The sequence below is a fragment of the Camelus dromedarius genome, chromosome 14 (assembly GCF_036321535.1).
Source record: "Camelus dromedarius isolate mCamDro1 chromosome 14, mCamDro1.pat, whole genome shotgun sequence".
Lineage (NCBI taxonomy): Eukaryota > Metazoa > Chordata > Mammalia > Artiodactyla > Camelidae > Camelus > Camelus dromedarius.
The window spans coordinates 8,181,468-8,195,439 of NC_087449.1; positions in this window are offsets into that span (position 1 = coordinate 8,181,468).

The window sequence follows — 13,972 nt, forward strand, 5'->3', positions numbered from 1 at the left end:
TGAGTTTCACAGAGTTGGCTCTGTTGGCCCAGTGCTGACCCAGAGGAAGACCGGGTGTGGTGGCAGGAAAGTAGCTGGGACCCCATGACTGGAGTGCAGGCTGGTTGGGATGGGAATCTCAGGTGGGGTGGAGGTGACCCAGATTCAAGAGGCATTTCTGAGGAGGAATCCTGACTTTCGGCCCTATTTTGTTTGAGGAATGAAGGAGAAAAGTCGGGGAATTTTCTACTTTTTTCATTTCATTTTTCATGGTTGTGAAAAATGTAGTGTGAAAATGTGATGGTGGGTTTGACATGCAGGCTAAAGTTGCTCCTTTCAAGCCTGCTTCCCTTGGCTGTGACATGTAGTTTCATTTTGACAACCGCATATCAAGCTGCATGTCAGGGGCTGTGCTGGATTCCAGAGAAACAAATGATTAATAAGACAACACACTCACTTTCCACGAGCGCCAATTCTAGTACAGGGAAAAGTCATCTAAACAAAGAATTACAATGAAACGTAATAAGGATAAAGAACAGAGGGATGTGTCAGGAATTCTATGAGATGTTCTATTCCTGTTAGCACGGAACGCCTCCAAGCTATGAGGACCTAGATCTGGTTCCCAGGTGGAATGGTCCATGTAGGTAGGCATTCAGATATAATGAGTAATTTGCTTAACGGGAAACAGATTGATGTCCAATATTTGGATTATAAATGGGAGTATATAGTAGAAAGAGGCAGAAAACAGTTAAACTTAGTCTTCAGGGAGTATTCCTGGATTTTCAAAAGTTTCATCTCAGTCCCAATGATGAGAGGTGTGTAGGGCAGTTGCTGGGAGGCGGGACTCAGGAGCAAAACTGCAGAATTTGAATCCCAGCCCCACCAGCTCCTAACCGTCTGATCTTGAGTACGTTCCCTAATATCCTTCTTCTCATTTTCCTTACCTGTAAAGTGGGGAATAATAATGGCACTATCCATAGGGTGGTGATGAGGACAGATTTGCACATTTCTGAAGTCATCAGTGAGCGAGATGAAGTCTTATTTTCATTCCTTATGATGGAGAACCTTCAAAATAACGGCACCAAGGGTCAGGTTTTTATTTTATTAAGTAAATACGTTATTGATTTGGTGCCGTTTTGAAAGTTATTTTTATTATGTGGTTTCACAGTGGATTCTGATTATGTGTTGTATTTAAAACTGCTTCCCATGTATCTTCAACTTAACGACTTGCAACAGTGAAAATTGCATTTCCATTGATTGTTCTTGGCGGTGCGATCCTCTTTCTTTCTGTGTTACTGATATGATGCTCTTCCTGCTCTTCTGTCAATAATATTAGCGACTATCTTTCTTCACCAGATAGTCTATTCTGAGGTTTAAATGATAGAGAGGCAACCCTTGCTGCTTTAACGATTATATCTTTGCTAATATCTTTTCATCTAAGATATGCTTTTGTTATTGGTTTTCACTTTGAAGGAAATACATGGAAAAAATTTATTTAAAAGACACTGTTTCTGCCCTCAGCGTCTGGTACTGTTTATCACCTGCTCAGCTCTGCTGTCACTGTGAGTGACATGGTGAGAGCTATTTAACTGAACTATCGCTCAATTAGTCTCTTTCCATTATTTATATGTAATCATTATATAATTAATATTATATTCTTTTCAGTCAAATAGTCACCTTGAGGTATCGTATCTTCAAGCCGGTCTTGGCGCAGAGGCAGAACTGGAACACTGATCAATCAGACCTGCCCTGGAGAGCACCCCCACCCAGTGAGCCGCTCAGAACAGGAGCTCGAGCTGCCAGACCGCGCGCTGGGAGTTCATTTCAGTGCCTTTGACATCTGTGAGCGGCAGGAGATTGATGCTTTAGAAGTTAAGTTTTCCTGTCTGGGAGATAGGAGGTCCCGCTCTAAGGTTTTAAACAGCGTTAACAGTTGTTTCCTGAGGTTATTTCTCTGAACTCATGGGTAGGTCTTCCAAGGGAAAGGAAAACTGCAAAGTCTCTGAGTCCTGCCGTCCAGAATGAGTGTAACCCAACGAGCACATGAGGGTCTTGGTTTCTGGAACATCATTCTCAAGTCTTTGTCAAAAAAGCGTTTGCTTACATCTTTCATGTCTTACATCATTCATGCAACTGATCACCCACCTTTTCTAGTCTCATATTTAAAACACAAAAGCACACTTGGTGCAAAAATACAACATTCACTTCGGTTGAGCGTATTTTGGTAAGCCAAATTTCCCAAAGGTTCCTCAGCTCTTTTTGACTCACACAGAGAACTGGTTAAAAGTACGAGTGGAGTGCCTTTCTGAAAAGATTCTTGATTTGGAAGGGAGGAAACGGTGTCGTGAACAGTTTCTATTCTGACGTTAAACTGCTATATATTGTTTGAATTATAAGTGAAGTGAAGAGCAAGGAAAAGATGCCTGTTGGTTTCAAGATTCTACACTTGATTTAGTAGTATTTTCACTTGTACGATGTTAGTATGTAATGACTTCCCCTGAGAGTTTATTCAGTGTTTATTTTTGTTGCAATTAGGAAAATTTTTTTTTGCTAATTGGTTAATTATACCTCAGTTGTCATTGATCGAAGGGAAAGATCTTCTTTTGGGCATGTCCTTTGGCATTTCTAGGGGTGTGCTGGTAAATATTTAGATATCAGTCCCCCAGACACAAACACACACACACAGAAAAACAAAACCCTGACTTATATTGTTTGCCAATTTCTGTAGTGTAAATACTCCCACTAGGACAGATTTCTAATATCAAAATCATGTCACTGAACACAGAGTTGGAAAGTTACGTGCACAGTTAGCTCTTGCAAGTTGGGACCAGTTGGCTCCAGCAAACCACCAGTTCTGATTTTAAAACTGGTAATCATACAAGTGTTTTGCTTTGTTTTTTTTTAACCAATTATTTGCACTATTGCTACAAATGTTTACCCAGTAAATTTTCTTTTCAAGTAGATTATAATTCATTTCTGCAAATTTGTAAATAGATCGAGCACTTAGGAGACTGCAAATACTTCCACCTCTCAGTGAATCTGACTTTCAAATCTGAATTCTTAAATAATTGGGGCCCTCCTATTCACTTTCTTTGGTACTTTGTTTATTACAAAGTGAAATTTCCTGGGAGTGTGTAAATGAAAACGTTCGAGTGTGTGCTCCAACTGGCTTTTAATTCATGTCAGTTTTAGAAACTCAGAAATATTTAAAGTAGTTCTAGCTGTTCTAAGGTTAGCAATTAGCACTTCAATTTGTGCAAATGGCACTGAAAATCCCGTATCAAAACAGACTGTTTCGCTTAACAAGAAAACCTGTAAAAGAGTTTAAAAAAAAATCAGTGGCAATCAATTTGAACAGTACTACTTTTTCACCAAGAGAGAGCAACATAAGCACACTTTACAAAAATACATTAAGTGGCCATTTTACATTGAAAGTGGTAGAATCGTGTCCATGCTTTCCTTGGGAACCTGTTAATTTCCCGGCCCCTGAATCTGATGGATGAGGTGCAGTGATTAGTTAGGGTCATGGCAGTTGACAGTCTCCATACAGATCAGAGTTTTGTCTTTAGACATTTTCTGTGCACAGTACATATCTTCATCACTATATCATTCATCGCCCATGTTTGAATTTCTGAAAACTGACATTGTTTGTCCTGTCGGAAATGGTATTCAACAGGATATCTCTTCTCCATCTGGTATAATGAATTTAAGTAAAGCTGCAAGAGTTTTAAATGTGTGAGTGGTGGGTTTTTCACTTTTATACTGTTTGGAAGTAATTGAGGTGCATAATATTCAACTTTAAGAGAACTGGTATGTCTGGGACATTTCTTTAGGGAGATTTTAGTACTATTAAATGGGTTGCAGCTCTGAATACAAACAACTGACGCTTGACTGCAAAGTGGAAGTGTGAAGATGTCACCAATAAGTTTTGAACTTTGAAAGAATGAATTATGATTCACTTTCATTGGAAATTTTGCTGCATTTTGTGGCTTAAAGGCTTGCCTTGATTATTTTAGAGACACTGTTTCCTCTTAAGGTTTTCATACTTTAGTAAGACACTGTCTTTGGGTCACAGGGAATAAATATTAAACTTACACTGCTTCCATACATCAGCAAGAGTCCCTGCAAAACGTATCAGTTAAAACTCGATAAGGCCACATCTTAAAAACGTCAGTGACAAATGATTTATTATACTTATTAAATTCATGTTTTATGGATCTTTAGATACTTGTCAACCTCTGCGGGGGTGGGGGGGCATTTACCAGGGTGAGGGCAGAAGAAAAAGAGGTCATGGCTACAAATAAATGCGTTAGTTCTAAATTTTTAGAAAAGTCATTTTCCTGTGACTTTCAATTCAGGAAAATTCAGAAAAAATAAAAATACACTTAAAGCATTTCTTTTTAAAAGATTTATTTTTAGAAGTCTTGATAAGAAGAAGCTTATGGATTTAAAAAAAAATCTGTGTAAGTATTTGCACAGTATCTGTAGCTGGCTGCTATGAGTGTCGCCAGGTGTACGTCAGGAATGTTAATGCCACAAGGAGGCGTTGCCCTGTGGCATTGTATCCTTGAGGTGTGGCACTGTGCTGGTACTTTCATACCTAGTTTTGAAGAAATAGTAATTATACTTAAGATTCTGGGTCTAACTCTACACTTGACATAGCTACCTCAGAATATAAAAAGTTCATGTATTTAGCAAGCTACCTATTTTTAAAAAAAGTATCCCTAAAAAAATTCCTAAATCATGTGTATGTGTACACACACACACACACATATATTTATAACTGCAAAATCCCACTTTTAAAATTGTAATTTAGGAATTATTCTACATATTTAAAAAAATATTTTACTTCAAGGTTCCTTTATACAGAGTATTCCCCTAAAGAATTTAAGATATAAATCAAATGAATAAAATTTTGACTTACAGACTTTAAAGAACCATCCACCAACTGATCAAACCATCAATAAAATAGCTGTTTACTGAACACACTCTGTTCCAGGCACTTTTCTAAGTACTAGAGACCCGGAGGTAAGATAGCTCCGCCAGGTGAAGGACCTCCCACCGGAGCCCAAAGTCCTGGAAAAGTACAAGACGGTGTGTTTAAAGGAACAGCGAACCCGCGGGGCCGGCCTGTGACACGGCAGGGAGGGCGGCGGCGGAGGCGGGCGGAGCGGCGGGCGCGACCCGCAGGGGGATCTCCCGGCCCTGGGGTGGAGGCGGGGCTTAAGCTCAGCGCGAAGCAACTGGACGATCTTAGGCAGAGGAATGAGGTGCTGCTATAGCTTTTAAGAAAGATCATTTTTACTCCTCTGAGGAAGACAGGTTGCAGGTAGAAAGAGTGAGTATAAGGGCAGTTGGACGGCTACCCATGCTGTCCAAGGAAGGGATTATGGTGGTTTTGGTTAGGGTGAAAGAGAAGATGAACACAGAAAAAATTTAAAGTATTTGGGAGATGGAGCAGTAAGACTTGCTGGTGTTGGGAGTCAGTAAAGGGAAAGAATCAAGGATGTGTTTAGATTTTTTGACTTATCTGATTGTATGATTTATTGACATTTATGGGCTTGAGGAAAGGTGTGGCGGGGGGGCTGGGGGATATAGAAATCACTTTTGACATGTTAAATTTGATATCTAAGCGGAAGCATTGGGAAACAGTTGTATATAAATATAGCTTCTATTATGGCAAACATTTTCAAATGCGTGAACTGAGGCACAGAGAGGTTAAGCCACTAACTCAAGATCACCCAGCTTAGTTTAATCAGTCGGGTTGGGATCACAATCTAGAAAGCATTGGCCCTAGAGGCTACACTTTAAGCCACTTCTCTATCATTTTGCCATTTAGGGTTGGAGCTATTTAAAGAAAGCTTACGTTGGAGGAGAAGGTAGGCAGCGAGGAGACAGACTCCCAGCCATGCCAGGACCCGCGCACACTAGAGGTGGTGAAGGGATGAGAAGACAGCAAGGGAGACTAAAACAGAGCAGCTTCTGAGTCTGTGGAACATCAGGGGCATGAAGGGCTTGGGAGCTGACAGGAGAAATTGTTTCAAGGAGATAGAAGCCGCAGAGACACTGAGTGAGATGGGAGGTGAAGTGAATTGGACCACATGGGGCTGTGTGTGACCTTCACAAGAGCTGTTTCAACGGTGCAGTGGGGAAGGAAGCCAGTTTAAATTAGGTGGGACATATTATGGGAAGCACAGTGCTGACAAGAAATTAGGAATTAAGAAGGCATCTCGTTGTTCCGTATGTGTAATATGGAATTGCATTCTGTTTGGAAGCAGTAGTGTGGAGAGTGTGGGCTCTGGAGTCAGAGAGACCTGAGTATTAATTCTAAATCTAATACTATTTCTGTCATCTTAAGCCTTTTACAAGAGCTTTTAAGCTTCTTTTATCTTAAGCTTCTCTGAGCCTCTTTGTTTATCTGCAACATTAGTTTCATGCAATTCTTGGAAGAGGCTCTGCTGTTTTACCTCCTTGCTTTTCCCTTTGTAAAACGCTATTCCCTTTCCCTGAAATCTGTCTAAATCCCCACCTGCCCTGAACATCTGCATTAATAACTACCTCCATCCTTTATGTTGGGGCTGACAGGCATTTCTAAAGTTGCATTAAAACTTTTTTTTGTGATCACTCACAATTTTCCCTCCTAGTAAATTGTGTACTAATTCATCACAATCAGGTTCCTGTCTCTTCTTTTTGTATCTCTAAACACCTATCAGATTGTGTGGTACAGAGTATGTATCCCCAAAATTTTGCTGAAATGAGTTACTTCAGTCCCATGATGTGCGTTGAGTATGACGTCAGTGAGGACTGTTGTGGGGGAGGGGAGGGCAGAGATGGCGGAGCTGCAGATGCTCTGGGTAGCAGTGTGAGTGGAGTGGTCCATTTTCAGCTTAAACTCCAAATGCAGACATGTGACCAAAGAGCTTTCCCACTTCTCCTATCCATCACACAGCATAGAGAGAAGGCAGCTGTCAGAGCAAAGGATCGAAGGTCCCCACAGAAAGAACTCAGGCATGTTTGTTGTGTAGCGTCAGAGAGACAGGGAGCTGCAGCAATCTACAGCTATGGCCGGGAGTTCATCACGTGACCGGGGGAGGCGCATTTTCAGGAGAAACCAGCTGGTAACATTTTCACTCAGTACTCTGAGCTAAGACTAAGGGTAAGGCTTAATAATAAAGAGTCCCCAGTTAAGAATGAATAAGGTGTACACCAGAAACGAACACAACATTGTAAATCAACTATACTTCAATTTAAAAAAAAAAAGACTGAATAAGGTGAACAATCTGATTTTAGAATGTTGGAGAATCACCAACTAGAGTGTAATTAATATATATGTAACACTTGATTTCATTTTGTACGAGAGATTAATTATATAAGGGCATGAAATAAAGGGAAATGGTGGTTGAGCCAGGTTTGTTCTTGTGTTATTTTCTAGGTATTATGGAATTTTTCTTCTTGCTCACAATCTGTCCATATTCTGACTTCTATTGCTCTCAAATTAAATAGCTTTATTCTGGCCCGCATACTAAGAACATAAAGGAAACGAGGTCAAGCTTAATGACAAACCTAGAGTAAGGCATTTGCTATCAGACAATGAGTAAAAATGAGAAATAAACGTAGTCATCCTCTATTATTTATGGGTTTTTCTTATCGTCATTGTATTTTATCAGAAACTGTTTGGGGGTTTAATATAAACATGCAGACACGAGAACCTCAAAGTCATCAGCTCAGAAGATCGAGAACTTGGTTTTTTATCCAGTTCAACTACTAGGGGAGAGGGAGAAAATCACAATAATAAAGAAACATTTTAAGTGTAAAAATTAAGATTTGTGGTCAGAGAACAAAAAAATCTAACCAATCTAACAAATCTGAAATAAAACAGACTGTCACTTAACTCACTAAGGAAGAGAGAAGAAATGTTAGTAAGTTTGAGATGGAAGAAGGGAAAGGACCAGAAAAAGAAATAGACTTCTGACCTTCCTATGGAGGCAAAGAGAGGGAGCAAGAATCAGGTTTCCCCTCAAACACAGCAACACAAGTATGATTGTGAAGTTTTCTTTTTAATTGGAGTAGTGTCAGTTATAATGTGTCAATGTCTGGTGTACGGCACAATGTCCCAGTCATACGTATACACACATATATTCATTTTCATGTTCTTTTTCATTATAGGATACTACAAGATATTGAATACAGTTCCTTGTGCTATACAGAAGAAATTTGTTTTTTTAGATCTGTTTTATATATTGATTGTGAAGTTTGACAGGCACACCCCATTTATCTAGATAAATCAGATAGAAAAAAGAAGAGAACACCATAGAAATACACTAAATAAAATAGATTATGAACTTCCTTCCAGGCACGGCTTACTTCTCATTTATCTTTGTGTCTTCAGCTCCTAATACACCAAAGTAGTTTCTCCAAATGTTTGTTAAAATGTTGGAAAAACAGAGAAAACAAATTTTTATTGAGTAACGTCTCATCCTGTAGCTTACAAAGGTACTCAGCAACTATGGGCATCAACAGAACATATAAACTGCAGTCACTTATCCAAGGGCTGTGAGAGATAGCTGAATATTAGAAGTTTTCCACCATGATTTAGCCTATTGTTATGAAAAGCAATGGAAGGCGGGAGTCATGACTTAGAATTGTTGAGGTCAGCACTGATAGGGTCAGAAATGGTCAATACAAATCCATTTTGGAAGGCCTTCTGGAAAACATTTCTAAGTTGAATGAAACACTTGCTTGTGAATACCGGGAGAAATGCGGAATGCATTCTGAACATTTTTTATGACCTGATAAATTTCAGGTATCTAATTTTGAAAACTAAGTGTAACCGAACTCCATATATAGCGTCTTTAAATACCTGTGTTGATTTGACTTTAGAATTCCTCATCGCCATACCACCTCTGTGTATGCCTCTTTCCTTTGTTTTCTTTTGATAAGATAAAGTACTTATTTGATAGAACTTACAGTTTTTAGAAAAGAGCAAGTATTCTTGTTACACTGTTCTCGTTGTATGAGACCCTGGGAGAAGGTGGTTTGAAGTCAAGCTCCCCGGGAAAGCCCGTTTTCCCACATATTCAAGTTGAGGAAGTGATTCCCGTAGCTGGGGTGATGACTTGTGGCACGTAAGATGGAACCTTACCTTGCTGTGTTCTGCTTTTACCAAATTGTCAGGTTTCATTTTTGTTGTTGTCTTACTTTCCCCCTAGGTCAGCTTTGGTATGTGCAGACCTCATCCTAAGAGAAACAAGGTGTAACAGTGGTGCCTCGTCATGGTGGCTGCTCGGGACACTGGGTGAGAGTCATCACTCGGCAGAACCCACATGCAGAAGCTGGGGGCAGGGGGCCTCGCCTTCTACAGTGCTTCCACCGCACTCAGACTCCAGAGCACTGTGTTGGAGGCTTTCAAGTGTCCTGAGCTTCTGAGTCAGTGGGAGGGGTGGATTGTCCACAAAGGATGACTTAGTTAGGGCTGAACATATAGGCATGGTCACCAGGTGATTGGTAGACTGCAATGAATAGTAAATTCCTGGGTGGTAATAAAAAGGACAGCTGATGGAATTTCTCAGCACAAATGATGTGTAATGGTCCACTGGATGCTCTTAGAATGGACATGGGACACGGAGATGGTTTTCTATGCCTCTATGGTGCTGGTAACACGTACCTTTTGCTTGATCAAAGGCTGGGGAGTTTCTGGATGCATTTTTCTTTTCTCCAGGCTCAGGCCCCCATCTTGAGCCTCACTGACCTCTCCCCATAGTTACATCCTCTTCCATTATTGTCTTTCTTCTTCCAGCCCTCTGCAACTGTATCTCCTCTGGAGTGCAGTAAACTGCCTCTCTTTTGGTCTTTCTAATTAGTGTTTATGGCATAAACTTTATGTCCTGAGTTCCTTCAGTACTCTGCCTTTTTATTTCTAACCCAATTCCCCAAACAATGCTTTTGAATTAAAAAAAAAATCTTTCTTTTTTTGCAAAATAACCCAGTTCTTGCAAGGAAAAGCTTTAATGTTCACACTTTTCTCTCTGCCATCAGTTTCACAAATCTACTTTAAAATTTAAAAACTGAGCACTGACTGTTCATTTCTCTTCCTTCTCTCTTTTTGTTCCTTTTCTAACAAGGCTGATCTCCCAGAGACAAAGAAGGCCAGTCATTACTGAGTGATGGGTTCATCAAGATGTTGTGGGGCTTAGAGAAACCACCTGTTCTCTCTAGCAGTGGCAGCGTCAAGGCACGTCTCTGCTCCCAACATTTGGTGTCACACAAGTATGTATTTTCTACAGAGCAAGTCCTCGAAGTAACCAGGCTCTGGCTGCTTTGATGGGGCCCTCGTGTGTGTGTGTGTGTGTGTGTGTGTATGAGAATCATAAGAAGTTAGGCAGGAAAGTGCCCATATCAGCTAAACAGAGGACTCTGAAGTACCCACAAATGATCCCTGCAAAAAAGCTCACCTGAACACACGATGACATCTACAGCATCGGCAAAGTCAGCACCAAACTATGTGCAGCACTGGCCAAGTAACAATATTTTGTCCCTTTCCTCGGCCCTCCGTCTCCTCGCTCTAATTCTAGAAGAGCCAGAGTAGATGGTGGAAGAGAGAGAGGGCGAGGAAAGAACAGACCGTGACTAGCTTCTCTGCTACAGGGTCCTCCACTCAGGGTGGGCCTGAGCCAAACTGGGGGGAGAAGAGCAGCCTGGAGTGAGATGGGAGTCTGAAGTTTCAGATTTAACAGAACCGTTTACTACCTGGAAATGAGTCATAATTACTGAAACGAGACTGATTTTTGTTGTTGTTGTTGTTATTGAAAATGACTGGAAAGCTGCCGGAGCTGCCTGAAATATCACTCTGGTATGGGGAAGGGGAAGCTGACATGCTGAAAGGCAGCTGCTTCCTGTTTGTACTGGTTATGTTCAGCCCTTTTGGTGGAGGGGTACCCACTGATGCTCATGGAGTCATACAGTGACTAATAGCAACCCACACTGCATCCCAAGAGCGTGAGAGCCAGAAGATGCAGGATCCCAGGCGGAGCGCGGGGAGGCTCGGATGCCCCAGCCTGCAGAGAAGGATGCTTGAGCTGACCTGTGTCTAGTGTGTCTATGCCAGGAACCCAGGGCTCTCTTTCTCTTTGCCTCAAGTCCCAGCCTGAACTTGTTAACATTTTTCTTTTAATTTCCTGCTCATCCTGTAACATTTCTGATTTCTTCTGCAACATCATCCTCACCATCATCCTCACCATCATCTAGGTTTGACCACGTCTTTGACATCCTTCTTAGCTTCATTATTCACGGTTAAACAGTCAACAGACCTATAAATCCACCCCTGCAGCAGTTTTCAAAACACCCCTGGTTTAAGTCTTTACTACTTCAGAGTTGAACCACTTATTAATGTATTCACAGATATAGAAAGACCTATGATTGAGCGCCCAGCTGGACAAGACATGCTTCTTCTCTGGGCCCTGATGCTTTAGAGAGAGATGGGCTCGTAAGCCATCGTAATGGGATGTGATGAGTGTGACAGTGGAGACGCGGTCCAGGTGCTATGGAAGTCCATGAGGGGAATAGCTAACTGCTTGCCAAAACGGAGAACATTCTTCAGAAGAGGGACATTTGAATTGCTCCTTGAAGGATAAAATACAGAGAAGCAAAAAGCAAGGAGACAGGGCAGAAATCAGCTAGCAGGAAGCTATCAAGTAAAGGGAGACTATTTACAAAAGACAGTGAGCACTGCTGGTGGTTCCCTACAGCTGGAGCCAGAGAGTGCAGCGGTGGGACACAACAGAGGCGGGGCTAAAGACGGCAGTTTAACATTTTAGATTATTTCTTTAGAATGGATTCCAGGAACAAAATGCTAAAATGTTATTAGCATTTCTGCTGGGAGAGAAGGGGAGCACAGGGCATTGCAACAGAGTGTTCCTCAAGAAATTTTGGGAGCATGTGTGTGTGTGTGCACATGTGTGTGCACTGCTCAGTCACGCATTTGTGGTGGAAGCCGATAAAACAGGAGGAGTAGGTTGTGCCAGCTTTTGACTAACATAGTGCATACCACGTCCTTTGTTTAATGGGCGCCATGGAGCCATCAGCAGTGTTGAAGTAGGGCAGTGAGGACCTTACCTACAATTCAGGAACATGGTTCTAGGCGTAATGAGAAAGCGAGGCAGGAGGCTATTGCAAACATCCAGGTGAGAAGTAATGAGGACCTGAGGTAGGCCAGTGGGAGTGGGTACAAAATGAAGGACAAACTGAATGAGAGGAAACTGAAAGTAGCCAGTGGCTCCCAACTTGGCTGAGTACCCAGATCAACTGTGGATCATTATAGCTACAGATTCCAAGGCTGTACCCCAGGCCACCTCAGTCAGAATTTCCCAAATCTGAGGGTTAACCAATTTGCAAACAGTGGCACTGATGCGTCTGCCTTTGATTTCTCTCCTGCTTCCTTTTTACAAGTAGTTATGATTCAGCCTAAACCACTTAGTAGCTATGAATATCCACCAGCTCCCCTTAGTGCTCCCCTGCAGGTACCATCTTCACCTCTGTGCCTTCCCATGTGCCAACGCCTTCTTCTGGAATGTCCCAGTTCCTGCTTCCCTGTCTGCCCAGTTCTTCGACATCCTTGGAGGATCACCTCAATGAAATCTGTCATTTAAAGCTTTCCCACATCCCTCCTCCTTCCTCACATGACCCAGCCCTGCCTCCCCCAGTGATTGAGATGATAATCCTGTCTGGAGCTGTCCCTTCCCTCAAGCTCCAGAATAATTTATCTAGAATTCAGTGATGGAACCATCACCTTCTACCGTGTGATAAAGTTATATATGAAAGTATCTTATCGCTTCTATCAGACTGTGAACTCCTTGCAAAAGGGATTGTGTCTGGCATATGACAGGTGCTCAGTAGATAATAAGTGAGTGAATGTTGGTAGTCATTTTCACCAGCTCGTGATTAAAGAACAGTATGATTTTTTTTTCTTCTCAATAGGGAGAGAAGACACAACAATTTTAAAAGCTACAAAACATAGTTTTAAATTAAGTCTTCCAGCTTGCTCAGAAGTTTTTAAAAATTTTGCACAACTGAGGAATATATTTTCTGACACTAGGGTCTTAATATATAAATGCTATCCGTTCCTTGATTTTAAATAGGGATTAATTCCTATTCAAAGGAAAACCACAATCTTTCAATAGTAAAACTCACAAAAATGACTCCCGTAATTCTGTTTTTGAAAAGCAGGAGAAAAATCTCAGGAAAAAAATGTAATTAGGGAACCCCACCCATGTCACTGCGATGTGTTACAGCTCTCCAGGGAGCCCATGTTAGGTTGCTTTGCTGTTTTCCGGTGGGCATCTCTTTTTTTTTTTCCCCCGTATACTAAGTGGCTTGCTTAGGGTTTACTGGAATGCTAAATTATTTCTAGCAAATTACAGGCAATATGGATGAATGGACATGTAGTATTTCATTTTTGCCTCATTATGCTGTGGATTTGGGATCCGCAGTTTTGTAAATGATAGCTACGATATATCAGTCCATCTTTACACATGCTCATGCTTGAATGCATCCTGCCTCTCCTCCCATATGGAACCATGTCAATCATGATGTACAGCTGTTGTTAAGACACATCCTATGTCTACGGAAAATAACGTGTAAGGATTTGTTATGAAATAATGTATAAGATTGCAGGAAAACACAGGAGAATTGGTCTCAGTTTAAAAAAAGGAAATAAACAAACAAAAAACCCTTTGGCATATTTTCAGGTAGAGGGAGACAGGAGGTGTCCCCCCTTCTCAAGGCTGACAGTTCCCCTCACAAGTCCTGCTACTCCCTGGGTGACCGAGACGTTCACCATCATTTTCCGGTACCTCAGTTTCTTCATTTGTAAATAATTCTCAGAGTTGACAGCATTTTGTGAGGAACAACAAATAAAAAGGCCTTGAAAGTGCTCTGCAAGCCTACGGTACTCAGTAAATGCTTAATGATAATAATATACAGTAGGGCATCTTCCCTT